This window comes from Pan troglodytes, chromosome 18 (genome assembly GCF_028858775.2).
Source record: "Pan troglodytes isolate AG18354 chromosome 18, NHGRI_mPanTro3-v2.0_pri, whole genome shotgun sequence".
NCBI lineage: Eukaryota > Metazoa > Chordata > Mammalia > Primates > Hominidae > Pan > Pan troglodytes.
The window spans coordinates 55,608,927-55,629,893 of record NC_072416.2 but is presented as its reverse complement, the minus strand read 5'-3'; the positions used below and the strand labels follow the sequence as shown (position 1 = coordinate 55,629,893).

At 54.2% G+C, this 20,967-nt stretch overlaps 1 protein-coding gene across 33 annotated transcripts in view; it reads right to left on the bottom strand.

The window, feature by feature from the left end:
• ADGRG1 (adhesion G protein-coupled receptor G1) overlaps positions 1–11,010 on the bottom strand; it is a 44,978-nt gene extending 33,968 nt beyond the window's left edge. For 4 of the 33 annotated variants that reach the window (XM_016928565.3, XM_054668048.1, XM_054668046.1 and 1 more), the window contains exon 1: positions 10,610–10,701. The gene's annotated coding sequence lies outside the window, so the exon portion shown is untranslated. 33 annotated transcript variants of the gene reach the window in all.
• Between the last annotated feature and the right edge of the window lie 9,957 nt (positions 11,011–20,967).

Genomic DNA, 20,967 nt, shown 5'->3' with positions numbered 1-20,967 from the left:
TTCCTAAGTAGTTTCCTCCACTAGGACTCCCCCTACAGTGCTCATACAGACATCAGTCCCTTCCCCTCCCACCTTCTCCCAAGCCCAGCCTAAGTGCCTTCCGCAGAGCCTCCCTGGTCCTCTTCCCCTTCTCTGGGCCCTCTGTTAGCAAGCTTATCTCACGCCTCCATCTCACCTCCTAACTGTTTTGTTTGTTTGTATCCCTGACAAAAGGAAGTGTCACACCAGGCTGACTGGCCCTTGCCCAGTGGCCCAGGCCGGGACACAGCCTGTCCATCACAGATCACACCTGGAGCGGCGTTCTCCATCACCCGACACTCTCGGAGCCAAGCCCCAGGCCTACAGGAGCCAGGGCAGCTGTGATCACCCCTACACACCCATTTAGCTGCTGAGCTCCTGAGGCCAGAGGAGAGGAAGGGCAAGGGGGCCACAGTGATGCTGTGACCAAGGTGGGTGCATATCTCGGGTCCCTGCAGCAAAGAAGGGGTCAGGTCTGGCCCTAAGAGCTCATTCCACACCTGGACATTGGCAGAAAAGAGCCCAACAGGACCCCTGCCTGGGCTCTGGGGAGCCAACTTGGCAGCCCATGGTTATTAATGCCCAGATATGCTCCTTCTCACACAGTCTCTGACCCCAAGGAGCCAACAGGCTGCCCGGGGCTACCCTCTGGGAGGGGCAGGGGGCTTGGCTCTGGGTCTGGGCCACTCACGAGTTCTGAGATACCTTATTTGCCTCACTCACGGCCATGTTCCCGACAGAGCACAGAGTGCACAGTAAGCGCTCAATAAATGCTTCTATAAATAACTTCCTTGGTCCACTGAAGGAGCAACAAAGGCTATTCCTACACAGCCCGTGGACCCCAGGCCACATCTGCTCCACATTGGTGGGGGTGGGAGGCCCCTGCCTTGACCCATCCCCTCCTCCCCACTCAGTAAAATGAACATCAGGCCCCTCCCAGTGGGGCACAGGGAGACCCCAACTCTACCACACAGGGGAGGTGGGTTGGGGACGGGGGAGGACAGGAATCATTGGTTTCCTACACACTCCCAGCCCCCGCGGGGACCAGGGTGGGAAGTCCTATCAGTGCCAGGCAGATGGAGCCCTGAGGTCTGGTGGCAATGGGCAGGGTGTTCAGCCCGCAGCCTGTGCTTCCCCGTCTGCCTGTCACCGGTTCCAGGACTCTCACCCAGGTGGCCCACGTTCAGAGACCCTGCGGGGCCACCTTCTCCCAAAGCTGGCCTTGGTGATGAAGAGCACGGCTGTCCCTTGCTCAGTGGGGACCCCGGACCCAGCCCCAGGGACAGCTGCAGGAAAGCTGTCCTCAGGAGTTCCCTCAAGTGCCACCCCCTCCTTGAGCCTGGCCCTTGGCTTTCTATACCTGAATGTGCTAGGTGACCTTGGGCAAGCCACCTGCCCTTTCAGAGCCTCGGTTCTCCCATCTGTGTAGTGGGAGCACTGATCTCACAGCCTAGAGAGCAGACCCCAGCTTGCTGGGCCCAGTGACTGTACCACTCTGAGCCTCAGTTTCTCCAGCTACAAAATGCCTGGGAGCCCCGGGAGGTGTCGCTCCCCTTGGGCCCCAGTCCCCTCCCAGGCATCTCCTTGTGGGTCCACCCCCACTCTAGACACCCACCCACAGCCATGCTGACCTGGGCTAGATCCCACCAAGATACCAAGACCCCCCCATTTCCCCATTTCACCACCATCCCTACCCACCGTCCAACAGCCACCCGTGCATGGATGCACACATCCACACTCACACTCACATACACTCCCACACTCACACTCACACACTCATACACACACTCTCACACTCAAACTCTCACACAGTCACACTCACACACCTCACACACTCACACTCTCACACTCACTCTCACACACTCTCACGCTCACAAACTCACACTATTCCTCTTCCCACCTGCTGTCCAGCCCTTGTTTGGGTACCTGCTGCCAGGTGGAGGGTCCCACGCAGGGCCAGGCGGCTGGGCCACCTTTCAGGATCCACCCCCAGAGGCTTAACCTGCCAGCCCTGGTCCCCGCTGCCTGCCGAGTGAGCTGGAGAGCGTGGGAGGCTCCCAGCCCATCTCCTACGGCAGGGCAGGGCAGACAGCTAGTGCGGAGAGGGAGGGACCGGGTTTGTTTGGTGGGGAGACACCCCCCTCCTGCCCCAGCTGGGCTCCTCCCTCCTCCCTGAGCTTGACTGGGGATGACTGACGATATATGTGAGTCATGGATTTCTCAGAGGGAGACCAGGAGGGGGCAGGGCTGAGAGCGCTGAGGCAGTGATCCTGGGGGATGCCCATGACTCAGCGCCGGGCAAGGGGGCACCTCAGCCTCACCCCTCATCCAGGCAGACAGTGTTCAGGGACAGGAAGGGGCCGGGGATCACTCTGCTTCCTCAGCCTCCATCTGTCGCCTCCCAGGGCCAGTATCCCCAAAGTTCCCACAGAGAGGCCGGGGTTGCCACGGCAACAGGGCCCTTGGATGCTGTCCGCCCACCCCCCAGGTCAGGGCGACAACTGCCCTTTCCTGAAGGAGAGTCCAGCCTCCTTGGCAGCCGACGGGAGCCAGTGCTGACCGGCAGAGCGGAAGGCAGTCGGGAGGGAGCGGGTGACAGGCAGCCGGGCAGGAGGCCAGCCAGGCCACGCACGACTGACCGGCTGACCTGCGTCCCCTCTGGGGGGTGACCCGTCTCCCCTCTCAGTGCTCCTCAAGCACCCACAGTTTCAACATCCCAAGTCATTTTGGATTCTGAGACCCCAGGGGCTTCTGGAAACGGCCTCCTTTAATCCATCTGCTGAGCCAAAGGGGAAACCGAGGCCTGGATGAAGAGCCATTCCCAGTGGCCCCAAAAGCTCAGACAGAGAAGTGTGGAAATGGGCCATGCCCCATCCCCCTTCTGGTCATTCCTCTGTCAGCAGCGCCTCCCGCTGCTGGGGTTCAGTGCCCTTCTCGAGTCAGGAGGCTTTGGATAACTCACACTCCCTGCAGAGGCTCCTGTCTGCCCTCCTCCGAGCAATGAGGATAGATGATTCCTCAGTCAGATGTGCTGGGAGGATTTTACAATGCCAGAAGGGTGAGTGGTGACAATAACAGTAATTACACTCGCTGACCACCGTCTGCATTCCAGCTCCAGAGCGCCCCTGGCAGTGGAGAGAAGTCAAACCTGCTACTCAGACCAGTGCCTGGTACTTGCCAAGCCCTCAATAAATACTCCCTGTGAATGTGGTGATGAAGAAGAGGGAGCTTAAGGCAGATACATGTAGCTCAGAGATGAGAATTAACCTGCCCAAGGTCACACAGCAGGGAGGTGCCCGAGTTGGGATGGCGGGACCACAGGCCGTTTGGCTCCATAGCGGGTCTCCTAACCACTCAGCAATCCAGCACCCCAGGCCTCAGCCTGGGGCCTGGACACGTGGATGCTTGGGGAACTTGAGATTCCTTCTCTCCGGTAGAGATCTGCCTTCTAAACAAGGGGGCCAGGAAAAGCTTCCCCATGCCACGTGGAGGAAGAATGAATGGAACGTCTCGGGCAGCCTAGGAGCCAGGGCTGCTGCAGGTGAACTGCACTCCTCACCTACCTGCCCGAAATCAAGCTGCAGAAAGGAAGGGCCACAAAGCCACCCCGTGGGGTGCAGGGAGGCCATGAGGTGAGAGCTTCCAGAAAACGGCACTGTGCTTCCCACATTCACAGTCCCCAGTCCAGGCTATGGGCCAATACCTGGGGCAGGGAGGCACAGTGGGGACTGGGCCCATGTCATACCCTCTGCTCTCTCCCGGGGCTGCAGTGGGAACTCCCTTATTGCCAAAGCAGCAGAGGCCAGCCTACACTGGGGGCCCACTAACAAGGGAGGACAAGTGAGTTATCTAGGGGAGGATGGGTTGTCCCTGACATACCACCACCTCTGCCTCAGTTTCCCCAAGGTCAGTCCTTCAGGGCCTGATCAATTGGTAACCCGGGCAGCCTCAGCTGTTCCCCAGGGACCAGGCCCACAGGGCAGCTGTCCCCCCACCACCACCACCACCACACACACCCCACAGAGGGTGCTGACCAGAAGGGCACAGATGGAGAGTTGAAGGCACCACTCTCTCTGCAGATGGCTGAAGAGAGTGCGGAGCCAGCTGCCACTCTGGCCACATAGGAGAAGCTTATGGGGCTGCCTGGCCGGGCGGAGTTGGCTGCCCAGCTCTGCCTGCCTCTCTCACCGTCGGACTTTGCAGAGACCTACTATGAGCTAGGGGCAGGCAGGTGAGGAAGCAGGCCCCCAGCTCTGAGTCTGGCTAGAGAGACAAGCCTGGTTCTCATAGTAGTGATACCTGGAGTTGGTATTCAGCATCCAGGGGGGCTCTGGGAGTAAAGGGGGAGAAATTCAATGAATTGTTAAACACAACACTATCTGTTATGAGTGCTGATAACAGGACTAATAATCACCTGCTATGTCTGGAGGTTTTATGGTGTAAGATGCTCTGCTTGTACAGATCATTCTCATTTTATCCACACAACCCTGTGGGTTGGGTACCACTTGTATGTTAGAGATGGTCAGAGACATGAAGTAACTTAGCCAAGGTCACACAGCTTGGACCTGGCTGGGCCTCCAGGTGTGTGGGCTGTAACCAAACACGGGACACCAGATATCTGGCCCCTGCTAGGCACTTCATCTTCTCCTTCTGTTCTCACAACAGTCTATCCCCACTTTACAGAAGGGGAACCCAGGTACAGGGAGGGCTACCCACGCCTTTCTATAACAGCCAGGATCTGAACTAAGCGTGTAGACCCCAGAGCCCCTGCTGGGACCTGAAGGAGAAGAAGGGGGCTTCGATAAACAGAGACCAGCAGGAAGGGCACCCCAGGCAGAGGGAACAGCATTGGCTGAGGTGGAGAGGTAGGGCATGGAGCCATGCTTGGAAGGAAGTGGGATCTAACTGGGCAGCAAGGGGCAGATTCTGGAAGATTTTGAAAGTGTAGAGTTTGGGCTTAAATCAAAGGCACTGGGGAGCCAGAGAAGATGTTTGGGTAGGGAGAGGCCTGATTAGCCCTCAAAATGTGGTCTTCAGACCTACAGATAGCCTGAGACCTGCTGAATCTGAATGTGTATTTTAATAAGATGCCCAGGGGATTCCAGAATTGGAGGTGTGAGAAGCCCTGGTCTAGACACCAGGGACTTGTACCAGCAATGATGCGGAGGGATGGGCAGAGGAGTAGAGGGGAAGTTGGGTCCGGATGGGGCCTTAAAGGAGGCAGATGGGGGAAGAGCTGGGGAGGAGACTTTGGTCCAAGAGACCAGGAAAAGGGCTGGGACACCCCACCCCCCACAACCCGACAAGTGAAGGTAGGGACCGAGGAGAGGGGGAAGATGTCTGAAACGTCCCTGAAGAATCGGGGCACAGGATGGGGTGCAGATCCGGAAGGCAGAGAAGAGACTGCCCTGTGTGCAATGGAATGGGGGTAGCTCTGTGTCATGTGGGGAAGCCACAGGTCCCCCCTGCTTCCCAAGGCAGCTGGAAACACGTCGTTGGAGCTCAGCAGTGAGGGACTGGGGTCGCCAGGCCCAGAGAAGGTCATGGCATCATTGGCTGGCAACGGAGTCCAGAGATGGTGTGGGGAAAGCAGAAAGCTGAAGGTGCAGGAAACCCTTCGTTTTGAGGGACAGAGGAGAGGGGGCAATGCTGCTGCACCCTCTCTGAGCCCGGAGTCTGTGATCACAGACTCTGGGTTCAGGCCAGCTGGCCTCTACTCCCAGCCGGCCAGCTGGATGACTTGGGCAAGCATCTCTCCATCCATTTATCTCCTCGCCTGCCAAGTGGGGACCAAAATAGCACCTTCTATTGGGCCGATTAAATGAGGCCACATGCGTAAATCTTGCAGCCCAGGCCTGGCAGACAATGGGCACCCCAATGCATTGGCCAGGGCACTGTTATTCAGAGGGGCCTGCAAAGGAGGTAGAGAGGGGGCTGCCAGGGAGGTAGGAGGAGATCTTCAAGAACATGAGGGCCTCAGGACAGGGATAAGGGGTTAGGGCATCCTTATTGTCTGCTGTGACTGAGGCCTGGGGGAGTAGGAAGACATGGTGGGGCTGGGAGGGTTAGGAGGAGGTCTTCAGCCCCTTTTTCTATCTCTAACCCTCTAGCCAGAGCAGCAGCATTTAGTGGGAACCAGCCTAGCAAACAGTGAAGAGCTGTCCCCACCTGTGCAAATGGCCATGAGCAACCACTGCCTGCTCAGAAGTGGGTTTTTTATTTGTTTTCGAGACAGGGCCTCGCTCTGTTGCCCTTGCTGGAATGTAGTGATGCAATCATAGCTCTCTACAGCCTCAATCTCCTGGGCTCAAACGATCCTCCCACCTCAACTTCTCAAGTAGCTAGGACTATAGGCATGCCCCACCACACCAGGCTAACTTTTGTATTTTTTTGGAGAGACAGGGTCTTGATACGTTGCCCACGCTAGTCTTGAACTCCTGAGCTCAAGCGATCCTCCCACCTTGACCTCCCAAAGTGCTGGGATTACAGGTGTGAGCCACTGCGCCCGGCCTCAGAGGTGGGTATTTTTTAGACAAGAGCAGTTCATATCCAGGCTTCTCCCCTTGCAAGCTGAGTGACCATATAAATCGTTGAGCACAATGCCTGGCACACAGTAGGTGCTCAATAAATCTTGGCCAGCATCATTATTATTATGATAAAGTCCACATGAATGCCAAAGGCCCAGAACGCCACCATTTGCAGTTTGCGGAACCCTTTCACATCTACTACCTCCTCTACAAAACAGTGATGATCGTTCCCATTTAACAGAGATGAAAACTGAGGCTCAGAGAGAGGAACTTCCCAAAGCTTTGCAGCAAGTTGGCAACAGAGTCAGGACCTGATCTCAGACCATGTGTTTTGCGGCCAGTGTTCCCAGCCACCTCCCTGCTATCTCCTGTGGGAAAGCCTCCTGGACACAGGCGTGGGGGTACCCACAGTCCCATGATAACGCCATCTCCCATCACACCCGCCTCAGGGCCCAGGCCCAGCAGGGATTGCGTTGCACATGTGACTCAGCCGCCTTCACAAAGGGAGCTGTGTGTCTGGTTCCCTAGGCCCGCCTCCCCCACCCACTGCCCATCCCCCAGTCGGGGAAAGAGCAGGGAGCCTGGCCTAGCCAAGATGCGGGGGAAGCAAGGTCATCCTCATCGCTAAAACGGGACAAATCTAGTGGTGCTTCAGGACCAGCCTTAGGATGCAAGCCTTGGTGCCAGCTCAGATGATAGAATGAAAGGCCGGGCACACAGGAGGGGCGAGCATGACCAGGTCCAAGGCATTTTCTGATACCTTATTTGGAGCTCCAAGGACAGACTCCATCTAACTGGCTCCCTTGGTGAGTGGAGCCTCGGCAGGTGCCCTGCCCATGTTTAACCTGCATCTGGTCTCAAAAGCGCTGGAGCTTGTGGTCAGGGAGGAGGCACTCCCCGGATGCCAGTCGGGCTCCTGCGTCCACACCTGGCTGCAGCACTGGCCTCTATCTACCCCACCCCCCGAAGGTTCTAGACTTGGAGCAGGTGAACCCCTGTTTAGCACTTATCCTGTGCTAGGCAGGTGACTTGCATTTTCCCCCACAACCCTGTCAAGGAGGATTTGCCCCATTTGTGAGAGGAGAAGACTGAGACTCAGAGAGGGAAAGGGACTGACTCAGGTCACACAGGATTAGAGCTGCCTTATTTAAGTCCTGCTTTCCCCCTCCATACCATCTTCTTGGTTCCAATGGCAACTTGACCACATGCCAACAAGAAATGGCCTTGAGCCAGATGCAGACAGACGTTCTCCCTCCCCCAGGGTCACCCTGTCCCTGCCCTGCCGGGAAGGGGCCACTGCAGAATGCAGTTCCTTAGGGTTCAGGCTGGCTGGGCCTCCAAGGTCCACCCCCGCCTGCTGACCTCCCCAGCGGGTAAGGCATGCCTGGGTGCCCCGCTGCCTGAGATAGAAGGTAGACAGTGTGGCCGCCCCGTCTTCCTAAGCATGACGGAATGTCTGACCTTTTGCCTAGCCTCCCAAGAGCACTTGGCAGGAAGGATGGATCCATCCAGAACAGGTCATTCTGGCCATACCCCTGCCCCCAGCCTTCAGAAGCCCCTGAGCCCAGAGCAAGGCTGAGCCACCTCTAACAAGCCCTTCCCTCACCCAATCACATGCCTGCCAGCCTGGGCCCCTCTTGCAGTGTGCACGGCTGGGCGTCCAGAGGTCTGGGTTCTTCGGTGAGACTCTACACATCCCTGCATGTCACGGTGTCCTCTGCAGCTCAGGGTATTGGAGCCAGAAGCACAGCCCCTCCTCCGAGTGTGGCTCCTGGGATGATCCCTACCTGGTGCCCAGCTAGAAGCAGCCTTGTTTGGAGGAGCCCCAGCAGTTGGGGGGCGCAAAACTGTCCATCACTCCACCTAGACGCCACCCAGCATCACCCTGAAGCCCTCTGAATAGCCAACCATGAGATTTTGCACCAAATTAGAGCTTTCTGTGCCTCAGTATCTTCCTGTGTAAAATGGAGGTATCCGCCTATCTTAGAGAGCCTCTGTCACTGCCGCTGCTGTATCTTTGGTTTAGCATAAATAAACTCCCCACTCTCTCTCTGGTTTTTTTTTTTTTTTTTTTTTTTAGAGACGGGATCCTGCTCTGTCACCCAGGCTGGAGTGCAGTGGTGCAATCAGAGCTCCCTGCAGCCTCAAACGCCTGGGCTCACATGATCCTCCCACCTGAGCCTCACGAGGAGCTGGGATTACAGGTAGGCCACCACACCCAGCTTGGGTTCTCTTTTAAAATCCAAATTCCCCCAGTGGAGAGGGCAGCAGAAGAGGCCTCTGACTCCTCTGTAGAAACCTCCCTTCCTGAACTAGGTGTCCCAGCCTTGGCATGGGGTCACCAGCATCCCCTTACCTCAAGACCATCCCGCTTGCTGCTCTTGCCCCTAAAATTGTGCCTCTTGCATCAGCAGCTCCCTTGGCCCTGGCCTGTGAGGTCTGAGTGGCAGCTGCTCGGATGCCAGGCCTGGTGTCAGGTGCCTCTGGTCAGGCAGTTAGGCATCATCGCTCCTGTGCCAAGGGAGCCAAATGAGGCCCAGAGAGGTTTAGTGACTACCCACAAGGCGGCACAGCAGTGTGCAAAGATGGCAGGACTTGCTCCAACTCAAAAGGACTGTGTATCATCTCACTCGATGCCACAGTGTTCCTGGAGGTCAGCTTTGATCTCCCCATGCACCCCACCTCCACCCCCACTCCCTACACCCATACACACCCCATCAGTGCCCAGCACAGAATGTGTTAAAGTGTTGGCTACAAGAGACTTCCCACTGGGAGAATCATAAAGAGGGCGCCTCCGTTTCCTCACCTGGACACCAGGACTGCCACCACTTCTCTCTTGGTAAAATGAAGAGCTACAGTTGAAACTACTTTGTGGAAAGCCCACGGAGCACCCAGCCCCCCAACACATCCCAGAAATGCCGCCTTCTGCATGTGCCTGTGCCCAGCAGCCAGGAGCCCCCAGGGTCTGCCCCTAAGTCCTGGGGCACAGATGGCTCAGAAGGCGTAATGGAGCAATGATGAAGCCACTCATTAGCAGGGGCTGCCTAATTAACAGAGGGAATGTGGGGGGTGCCATTTGCTGCCCACACGCCCCAGGGAGCCAAGTTGGTAGAGAGGGCACAGCGCCAGCACCCCACCCGCAACTCCAGACACCCACCTCTGGCTGGCTGGGGTGTGTGGCCCATGAGACCAGGGGAGGGGCCTACTGCTGCAGCTTATGGGTTTACAGACCACTGCCCCTGCCTCTCCTTCATGGAACAGACAGGGAAACAGGCCTGGACAGCAGGGGAGCCTGGCCCAGGGTCCCACAGGAGGCAGTGGCAGGGCCGGGCCCTTTATTCCACGACAGTTCCCTGTTCCAAAGAGTCCTCAGCCACCATGGAGGGGCCTGGCCCAGAGAAGACAAGCAGCCGGTGGAGGGAGGGACCGTTTGAAGTTCTCCTCCTGCCTCTTGCAGCCAGGACAGGGAGGGCTGTGATGCTGGGTGCAGGCAGCTGAGGGGAGCAGGGGGACCCTCAGCTGGCCGCTGGCTGGGCACGCCCCCAGGCCTGCACTCTGTTCCTTCCATTTGGCTCGCTAAGGGAGGCTGCCTTCTCCTTCCCAGTCAAAAGTCAAACGACCTGGGCCAACCTGCTCCCAAACCGGTTTCCGTGGGATCCCAGGAGGAAGCTGCTCAGGGCGCTGCGGAAAGCAGGCAGGAGACTTCAGGTCCTGCCGCCTGCCTCCTGTCCATGCTCAGGCTCCGCGGCGTCACCCTTGCCCTGCGTCCTGCAGTGTCCGTTGGACACTGGGAACACACCTCACACCTGCCAGCTTCCCGGTGCTAGGATGACCACCATGCCAGCATGCCCAGCCATGCTGTGCACTGCAAGGGGTAACCCCAGAACAGCCAGGGCCTCCACTGAGAGACGCCCAGTACCCTGAACAGGCCAAGGGCCAGGCCACACACATCGGGACCCTCAGGGCATTGAACTAGACCTGAGGGATGGCCAAGGTCAAGGGGGACAGGCTGGCAGTGGCACCCCACTTATCTTTCCCACCCCTGTCCCCCACCCGTCTCTTACCTCCAGGTCTGGGCAGGTCCCTCACCGGCCTGTGCCTGTGTGGCCTGCTCCTCCCCTTCCACCTCCTCCCAGGGCCACAGGCACCCAGTCTGAGCTTGTCCGGGCTGGCAGGCAGCCCCAGGTGAGGCTCCGCCTGTCTGTCTCGCCCCATTTCCGGCTGCCCCACAGCCACTGCAGCCACCACCCTCTCTTGTTCCCAGGTGTCCTTGCAGGGGCCAACCTGACCCTTAGGTGCTGAGTCCCCCCACCCCTCACCTCTTCGTGGACTTCAGCACCTCTCTCCTGGGAAGCAGAGGCTGCTGGATGAGCCCAGGGGAGTCCTTGGGTTCTCTGGGTCTCAGCGGCCGCCCAGGCTGTTGGGAGATGCTGCCCTCCATCCGTGATCTGCCAACTCTTTGTGAGTTTCTTCCTGCCTCCTCCCTCAGTCCAAGCCCTGCCTGGAATCCTGGGCCAGACTCACCTGCCTGTAATAAAAACAGGCCCCAGCCAGCAGCTGGTGGGGTCAGGAGGCGGGAAGCGAGGGGGATGGGGAGTCCTGCTCATTCTTCTCTCTGAGTTTCCAGGCTCCTGCAGGACACCTGACAGAGGGAGAACTGAGGTAGACAAAGGGGCAGGGATGGAAGCCTCTTCCAGGAAAGAGCTTAGCGGCCACCGCTCAAGGCATCCTGGGAGGGTGCCCAGCAGAGTCCTCCAAGCAGGCCTTGGCCCACTCGCCCCTAACCCTGCCTGCCTGGCCCCTGTCCCACCCTTCACTCCTTGTCTCAGTCTGGCAATTCTCCAGGGGAAGTTTCTCAAGCCCTCACACCCAGGTACCCCTCCTCTAGATGCTTTCTGATTCCTGCATCACATCCTCAACATTGAGAACACCGTCTGAGCCCCGCCACCCCTTCTAGAAGCCATCCGGGCAATGGCTGATTTATTCTACAAAGTCTCTCTCAGGTGCCGCTGTGGGTCACGCCTGGTGCGAGGTGCTGCATGCACCTCAGTGCACCCTACAAGCCTTCCCTCACCTCCCCTCACCCCACTGTTTCTCCCACAGTCCCCCAGGCTCCCCCTTGGCTGGGACCAATCCCTAAGTGTCGGAATTCTTTCTTTCCTGATCCGTGTACCCTGCTAGCACACCAAACCCAAGAACCAGCACAGGGCCTGGGATCGAGAAATTCTGGGTGATTGATGGGTGAAGAAATGTGGGAAGAAAGCACAGACGGTGGATGGATGAAAGTGTGGACAGGCAGGGGATGCACCACGCCTTCAGCGAGTGTCTATTGAGGGCCTGCTGTGCACCAGGCCCTGTGCCAGGCATGGGGGATCCTGCAGCCAAGAAAACATAGAAACCTCTGCCCTCAGAACTGTAGGAGAGACAAGAAATGAATAAGCAAGTAATTATTAAAAATATCCAGTGGCGGCGGAGTGCAGTGGCTGACGCCTATAATCCCAGTGCTTTGGGAGGCCGAGGCAGGTGGATCACCTGAGGTCAGGAGTTCGAGACCAGCCTGGCCAACATGGTGAAACCTTGTATCTACTAAACATAACAAAAATTAGCCGGACATGGTGGCAGATGCCTGTAGTCCCAGCTACTCAGGTGGCTGAGGCAGGAGAATTGCTTGAGCCCCGGAGGCGGAGGTTGCAGTGAGCCGAGATTTCGACACTGCACTCCAGCTTGGGTGACAGAGTGAGACTCAGTCTCAAATAAATAAATAAATCCAGTGGTAAGAATTATGGAACAAAAATAAGCCAGGAAAGGGGAAAGAGTGATGGAGGTGGGATGGGCAGCTTAGATGCTCTCTGGGAAGGGACACATGTGCACGGACTGAATATGGTGAGGAAAGTGGCCTTTGGGACATCCCCTGAGACCAGGGCTTGGTGTTTAAGGAGCAAGGAGGAGGAGGCCAGCTTGATTCTGTGGCTGAACAAAGGAGCTGAGGTAGAGATGAGATGCAAGAGGTGAAACAGGGATGTGGACAGGTGGTCAGATGGGAGCAGAGGTGGATCCAGGTCTGGACTGGAGCCCTCTCTGACTCCCCAAGGCAGTAAAGAAGGGTTATCTGCTGGCCACAGCCCAGATCCATTCCTGAAGACCAGCCCAGACCCCACTGGCATTCCCAGTCCCAGCTCCCTCTTGCCCCTCTTCCCCATGGCAAATTCCCAACAGTCGATGCCACCTTTGCTGCACCCATGGGCCTGCAGGCCTGCTCTGCCCTACGAGTCTCCTGCTTGAGTACAGACAGGGTTGGGGTACCAGAAGGGAGAAGGAGTGTCAGAGAGAGGGGGATCTGCAGGATGACAGCCTGACCTCTAGGCTCCGGGGTTTCCCCACAGCCCCAGAGATGTCACCCACCCTGATAAGGACATCAGGGGAGTCCCAGTGACTTCCTGTCTACCCGCTGGCAACTCCGCCACTCCTGACACCCATGCTCCATCCCCCATGACCTCTGGCCTCAGGGTCCCTGGCTTGTGATGGAGCAGCAGGGTCTGGGCCTGAGGCCCTGGGCTGGGACCTTCACTCACTAGGTACACTTGGGGAGGTTTCTTAACCTCTCTGTGCCTCAGATCATCTAGTAAATGAAGGCACATGCCTTTGCCTTGTTTGCCTTCTAAAAGTGAAGGGAAGAAGCTGCGCGTGGTGGCTCATGCCTGTAATCCCAGCACTTTGGGAGGCCGAGGCGAGTGGATCACCTGAGGTCAGGAGTTCAAGACCAGCCTGACCCACATGGTGAAACTCCGTCTCTACTAAAAATACAAAAGTAGCAGGAGTGGTGGCACATGCCTGTAATCTCAGCTACTCTGGGGGCTGAGACAGGAGAATCGCTTGAACCCAGGACGCGGAGATTGCAGTGAGCTGAGATCGTGCCATTGCACTGCAGCCTAGGCAACAAGGCGAAACTCTGTCTCAAAAAAAAAATAAATAAATGAAATAAAATAAATAAAGGGAAGAAAAGAGATAGGGTCAGGAAATTGCTTCATCAGGTACCTAGGGAGCATTTGTGAGGTCAGGGCTTTGTCTCTGGGACTCCTCCCTCACCACCAATCCGGGACCTAGCCCAGCACCCCTGGGATGAAGGGGTGGAGCCGGAGAGTGTCCAGTTCTATGTCTGGTGGCTGCAGATGATAATAATAGCTATTATGTAATCCTGGCAACCAGGCACTGTGCTAGGCCCATTACAGGAATCAGCCCACAGACTCCTCACCATACCCCGAGAGGCAGAAGCCACTTTATAACTTTTTTTTCTTTTTTTTTTTTTTTTTTTGAGATGGAGTCTTGCTTTGTCCCCTAGGCTGGAGTGCAGTGATGCGATCTTGGCTCACTGCAGCCTCTGCCTCCTGGGTTCAAGCAATTCTCCTGCCTCATCCTCCCAAGTAGCTGGGATTACAGGCATGTGCCACCACAATTGGCTACCTTTTGTATTTTTAGTAGAGATGGGGTTTCACCACGTTGGCCAGGCTGGTCTCGAACTCCTGACCTCAGGGAGCCACTTTATAATACGGGTTTTACAGATAGGGCACAGGGGGTTCAGGAACGCGACGGAGATCCCACCCGGGCAGTCTGACTCCAGAACTCCCACCAGGACTCCAGGCCCCTTATTGAGCCCTGGGTAAGCCCAGTCTCAGCCTGCCCACCCCTCATCCCCACTCAGTGGAGGGCCTCAGGAAATGCAGACTCCTTCCCTCTTGGGGCACATAGGAGGTGTGGAGGGGCAGGAAGGGTCCCCAGCTCTGACATCTTGTGCTCCAGCAGGGCCGCGGGCTCAGCCTCTCTGCTCCCTCTGAGAGCTGGTGCTGCCCACAAGGTCGGGGGTGAGCTACCTGTCTCAGAGGGAAGCCAAGGAGTTGTGCAGCTAGGGCGTTGCAGATAAGACACTTACCACATCTACAGGGAGGACTAAATGGTCTCCAAAAATCTCTTCCTTCTCACAGGTTATTTTACTTGGGCCATTTTTCACTAATTCATGTATTCATCCGCTAACCCGATATTAGCACAGCAACTACTGGGTACCAGGGCCTTAGATTTACTTAGAAAACAGCCCACAGAGCAGGCAGCAGAGGCGTGATTAGCCATGGGGCTCTAGAGCAGACCGTCTGGGTCGGTACCCGGCTCCACTGACCGGTTGGTTTATCTCCCTTAGCCTTGGTTTGCTCATCTGCAGAATGGGGGTGATAGCAGTATCTATCCATGGAGTTGTAAGGACTAAATGAGACAATGCTAAGTGCTACCACCCATGGCTGGCATGTGGCTAAGTGCTCAGTAAACATCTGCCACATCAAAATCCAGAGGAGAATTTAAATTACTAACCTTTGGTCCGTGCGAAATGGCTCACGCCTCTAATCCCAGCACTTTGGGAAGCTGAGGTGGGTGGATCACTTGAGGCCAGGAGTTTGAGACCAGCCTGGCCAACATGGCAAAATGCTGTCTCTACTAAAAATACAAAAAATTAGCTGGACATGGTGTTACACACCCGTAGTCCCAGCTACCTGGGAGCCTGAGGCAGGAGAATCGCTAGAACCCAGGGGGCAGAGGTTGCAGTGAACTGAGATTGTGCCACTGTACTCCGGCCTGGGCGACAGAGAGAGACACTGTCTCAAAAAATAAAAATAAAAATAAATTACTGACCTTTTAACTCATTCTGGTCTGCAGTGTTGCCTCCTCATATTAGAGCAATAGGAAAACTTTCCTCCATTCTGGCCACATCTGGAAGGTGGTCTCCATGCCACTGCTCCGCAGCCAGCCGTAGGATCAGCACCCCCATCCTCACCATGCTTTCTAGAAAAGAGGTGAGGGCTAGCTAGGCCATGGTATTACCCTGCCTCCTGCAGTCAGTTCATCAGATCAGTTCTCCACTCTCTGTATCCTGTGGTCACACCCCAGTTCTGTCAATATGTGATCATCCATCTGTGCACTGTCTGGGGTCTGACTCCAGCCCTGGGTCTATCACTCTCCAGCTATGTGGTACTGAGCAGGTCAGGGCCCTCCTCTGAGCCTCAGTGTTCCTCATCTGTGAAACGGGGATAATGACAGGACCCGTCCTGCCATGTTTTCAAGCGAATCACATGAGGATGCCTGGGGCGGGGGGACAGAGAACCACTCTGAAACACACTGTGCCAACCAAAAGGCTCCCCGGACTGTCCCAGCAGTTCTGAGGAGTGCCTGTCCCCGTTTTACAGACAAGGAGATGGAGGGTGACTGAAAACAACTCAAAGCAGTCCACCAAGCCTCTGTGAGTCAGTAGCATCAGGCCACTTCCATGTGTTCCGTGACACTGCAGAGCTTTCCTGGTACAGCTTTGGGGGCCTCTTCAGGTTTGCCCCGTGTCTTGAGTTACCTGAGTTCTGCCAGGGTCGAGATAGGAGCTACTGAGTCACCTCCTCCGGGGGCATTTTCAGCTGGGCCTCCCCATGCCTCCTCAGAGTCAGCAGCTGCTGTGTGTCAACTACCCAGAGGAAACAGGTGAAAACCAAATGTCAAGACTGGGGGCAGAGGCCGTGGCCTAGAACAAGGCAGCTCATACTGAGCGTATCCCTGGCACCCAGTGGCTTTCCTCCCAGCCCTGGAGCAAGTCTGGCCTGCCCGCAGATCTCTTTCTGGGACCAGCCAGGAGCAGGCCTGGCCTGCCCGCAGATCTCTTTCTGGGACCAGATGTCCCTCCTGGCTCCTGATTTCCCTACTGCCATCTCTGCCTAGAGAAACGCCACCCACCCCCCTTTATGGCCCAGTTCAAATGCCCCTTCTTCCAAGAACTCCTCTTGGAGTTATCCCGTCCTCTTTTATGGGAAGTCAGGCTCTGAACCTCTGAACCCCTGAACCCCTGAACCCCAAAGTCCCACATCCCTTTACTTATAAGAATACTGGCATCCAACACTCCCAAGCACCTCTCTGTGCCAAGCCCATTCCTAAAACTGCATGGATTGATTTATTTAATCCCCATAACAATCATTTGAAGGGAATTACATAGGGGATTATAGACAGGGAGACTGAGGCCTAAAGAGATTTAGGAACCTGTCCCAGAGCACACCAGCAATAAGTGCCAGTGGCAGGACTTGAATCCATATCTCTGTTGGACCATAGGTCCATGATTTATCTCTAGGTCATACAGTTTCTCAGTGAATGTATTTTATTCATTCATTCAACGAACATTTCCTAAGTACCCACCAAGTGCCAGGCCTCAAGCTGGGCTCTGCATACATGACAGAGCCCAGAAACCATCCCTGCCTTCATGGAGCTGATGGCTTGATGAGGAAGTAAGGTAAGAAATTAAACAATCAATGAAGTAATTAATCAAATAATTCAATAAATACAAAGACAAATACATGTAATGGGAGGGCAATTTAAAAAGCAACCTAAACAACAAGAGTGAAGATGAAATGAAATAGGGAATGCACTTTAGCCAGGTAATTAGGGAAGGCTCCTTGGAGGAGGTGATGTTTGTAACAAGGTCCTAATGGATAAGGAGGAGCCAGCCGTGGAAAGAGTGGGCCTGGGGCTCAGCATACCAGACAGAAGGAACAGCATGTGCAAAGGCTCAGAGTGAGGAATATTCTCAGCATGTTGGAGAAACTAGGATCTGGTAATTGTGACTGGAGCACAGAGGCAAAGGAGATGAGGGCAAAGAGCCAGGCTGTGAAGAAGACAGGAACGGAAGTATAATTTTAGTCCGAGGGAAGCAGGAAGCCATGGGTGGATTCAAAAGGGAGTGAGGGGATCGATTTATATTTCAAGGAGGGTAGCTGAAGGACTCAGCCCTGCTCTGACAAGATAAAGGCTATCGATCAATGCTAGGCCTAGCAGCCTCTCCTGCATGCCAGACCAGGCATAATTATCTCCACTCTTTTGTTTTTTAGTTTGCTTTTTTCATTGCCCTTTCATTACATGTATTTGCCTTCATATTTATTGAATTACTTGATTAATTACATCATTGATTTTTTATTTCTTCTCTTACTTCCCCATCAAGAAATTGAACTGCTGGCTGGGTGCAGTGGGTCATGCCTAAATCCCAGCACTTTGGGAGGCAAAGGCAGTCGGATCACTTGACGTCAGGAGTTGGAGACCAGCCTGGCCAACATGGTGAAACCCTGTCTCTACTAAAAATACAAAAAATAATTAGCCAGTCGTGGTGGTGGGCGCCTGTAATCCCAGCTACTCGGGAGGCTGAAGCAGGAGAATTGCTTGAACCTGGGAGGTGGAGGTTGCAGTGAGCCAAGATTGCGCCACTGCGCTCCAGCCTGGGTAACAGAGAGAGACTCCTTCTCAAAAAAAAAAAAAAAAGAAAAGAAAGAAAAGAAAAAGAAATTCAGCTGCTAACACCACAGGGTCCTGATAGCCGGAGGTCAGTAGTGACCAAGCAGAAGCCCTGCAGAAGCCTCCCAGGGTAGAGGGTAGGAAGGCAGCCCCCCACCCCACTCCCAGGGAGGAGACGCTGGAACTGGTCCACCCAGAGCAGCTGAAATGCAGGCAGTCGGTCCACCCACCCGTGCAGGCCCTGCAGCCTTGTGCCCCTCAGTCCTGGACGGGCCAGAGCTGGCCTCCTCCGCCCCACATTAGTGGTGGGCTGCTAAATATTAACAACTGGCTCTCTAAGTGTTGTTTGGATACCTATATTGATATTTTCATTTACATTAACAAGAAAAAAAGGAAACAACAAAGATAAATGTCGGAATTTCATTTGTCCATCAATGACGTGAGCAATTTTTTGCCGAGTGGGATTATGGTCTTCAGATACTGGAATCTTTGCTGAATCTGATTTTGAATACAGATTTTGAATAGTTGGCTGAATCGGATCACGGTTTTCAAATTGTTTGTGCTGTTCATGATGTAACAGCTACAGACATGACACATTGATTGCATGGAATATGCCTTAATAACATTTCACTGCTTTCTCAACTGTATCTAGACGATCAACAAAACAACAAAGCAAGTCCTGATTTGTAACATTTGTAGATTTCCGTGGTTTTAATACTCTCTGACTAGGTGCAGTGTCTGTAATCTCAACACTTTGGGAGGCCAAGGTGGGAGGATCGCTTGAGGCCAGGAGTTCAAGACCAGCCTGGGCAACCTCCTGAGACCCACCCCAATCTCTACCAAAAAAAAAAAAGTTTTAATAAATAAATACTTCTGCCACGGCCAATTGCAAGATAGCAAACATCGAACACAGCATTTGGAAAAGGTGCACAGAAGCTCACCATTCTTTTCACTCTACCAATGCAACAGATGGCAACTTCAAGAGCACAGATGGATTCATTTGCTATGGCTATCACAGCAAAGTACCACAAACAGGGTGGCTTGATCAGAAATTCTCTCACAGTTCTAGACGTTAGAAGTCCAAGATCAAGGTGTTGGCAGGGTTGGTGCCTTTGGAGACTATGAAAGAGAATCTGTCCCACACCTCTCCCCCTGGTTTCTGGTGGTTGGCTGGCCATCTTTGGCACTGCTTGGCTTGTAGAAATTTCACTCCGATCTCTGCCTTCATCTTCACATGGTGCCGTCCCTGTGTGTGTGTGTCTCTGTCTGATTCCCCCATTTTGTAAGCACACCTGTCATATCGGATTAAGGCCCATGCTAATAAACGCCAATTAACTTGCTTACTTCTGTAAAGACTTTATCTCCAAATAAGCTCACATTCTGAAGTACTCAGGGTTAGAACTTTAACTTAAGAATTTGGGGCAAAGAGGAACAGGATTCAATCCATTACAACGAATGATGGTGGTAAAATAATCAGAAAGTGTTTCATTCTGAGTATTTATTATCTTTTTAAATACACAGTCATGAGTCACTGAACAAGGACACATTCTGAGAAATGCCTCATTAGGTGATTTTGCCATTGTGCAAACATCATAGAGTGCATTTATCCAAACCTAGAGGATGCATTTTAAAATTTATATATTCTTACATGGAAAACCAAATGTCCCAGCACCGTTACTGAATATCAGTCATTTCCCCCTAGTTGATCTGCAAGGCCAATATGAAGTGCTATCTGTAGCTTTCTTTATATGCCCCATATAATCTTATGGGACCACCGTCATCTATGTGGTCTGTCATTGCCCAAAACGTCATTATGCAACACATGACTGTAATTTAATTTTGTGTATGTAATTTAATTCTTAACAGTGGCTATGTTTAACAACCAACTCACAAAATGCCTAAAAATTTAACCACCAGTTCTTGCAAGCCAAAACAGCAAGCTCCAACACACCCCTGGCCCTTGCCTGCCCTCAGCCCTGTCCTGGGTCCCCATCTCACCTCCCTGCAGGCTCCTATGAGGGGCGGGTCAGGAAAGCTGTATTCAGGTCCTGTACATCTCCTCTGAGGAACCTTCAAAGCCTGGTCTCCTCCTACTCAAGAGGGGCCCTGAAGAAAAGACACTCCAGTGACAAGCTGTGGTCACAGGGCTGTCCAGCCTGACCAGTGGAGAGCTGAAGCGGTCCAAGTGCTCAGCACCAGGAGATGGCTCAGAAAGCACAACCCAGGTTTGTCCTCTGGGGTCACCAACCACCTCATTTTGCCGGGGACTGTCTCTGCTTAGCACTGAAAGCTCTGCCTCCCGGGAAACCCCTCAGTTCCAGTAAACTGAGAGAGCTGGTCACCCCCCAGCTCATGGTCATATGGTCACAACAAAAGGAAAACTCTTATACAGTTGGCCCTCTGCACAAGTCGTTGGGGGCATGACTGAGGGACATGAGCATCCTACAATTTGGTCCCCCACAGGTATTGGGGGATGACTGTAATACAAAATTCAGTGAAATAAGCAGAAAACAAAGGCAATGTCTCCACCTGTCTCAGGGACCTGTTTCCCCACTCAAAGACAGGGCTGCTACCCAGGGGCCACTTGGAAAAGCTCTGCACAGAGTGAACAGTGATGTCAAATTGATGCTTCCAGGTCAAGCTGAGAGGTGGCAGGGATGACAGGCAAGAAGAGGCAGCCCTGAGGAGGTGGCAAGCACAGGACCCTGGAGGTGGATTCCAGTCCTCACTGTGTGACCTTGAGGAGGTGACCTGCCCCTTGGTGCCTCAGTTTCTCCATCTGTGACAGGTTTCTTCCTCACTGGGTGGTTGTGCAGCTTTAGTGAGATCAACCATAGACAGCACAGTGCGGGGCTTATTGCCAGCACTTAAGCAGTGCTTTTAGGAAGCCGAGCCAACTGATAGCATTGTGCGTGCCTTTTTTTTTTTTTTCCATTTTAGAATTGTTTCCATTATAGCTGTTCTAATGTTATTTGTGCAATCAAAACAAAACCAAATCAAACCCACAAGTATCTAGGTACATAATGTATATAAATAGAATCTGAAACCAAATGTTGGACTGTAGTGGGGGTGCATAGGGCTGCTCCCCAGCTGTCACAGCTGGCCCCAAAGCACACCATACTCGGAG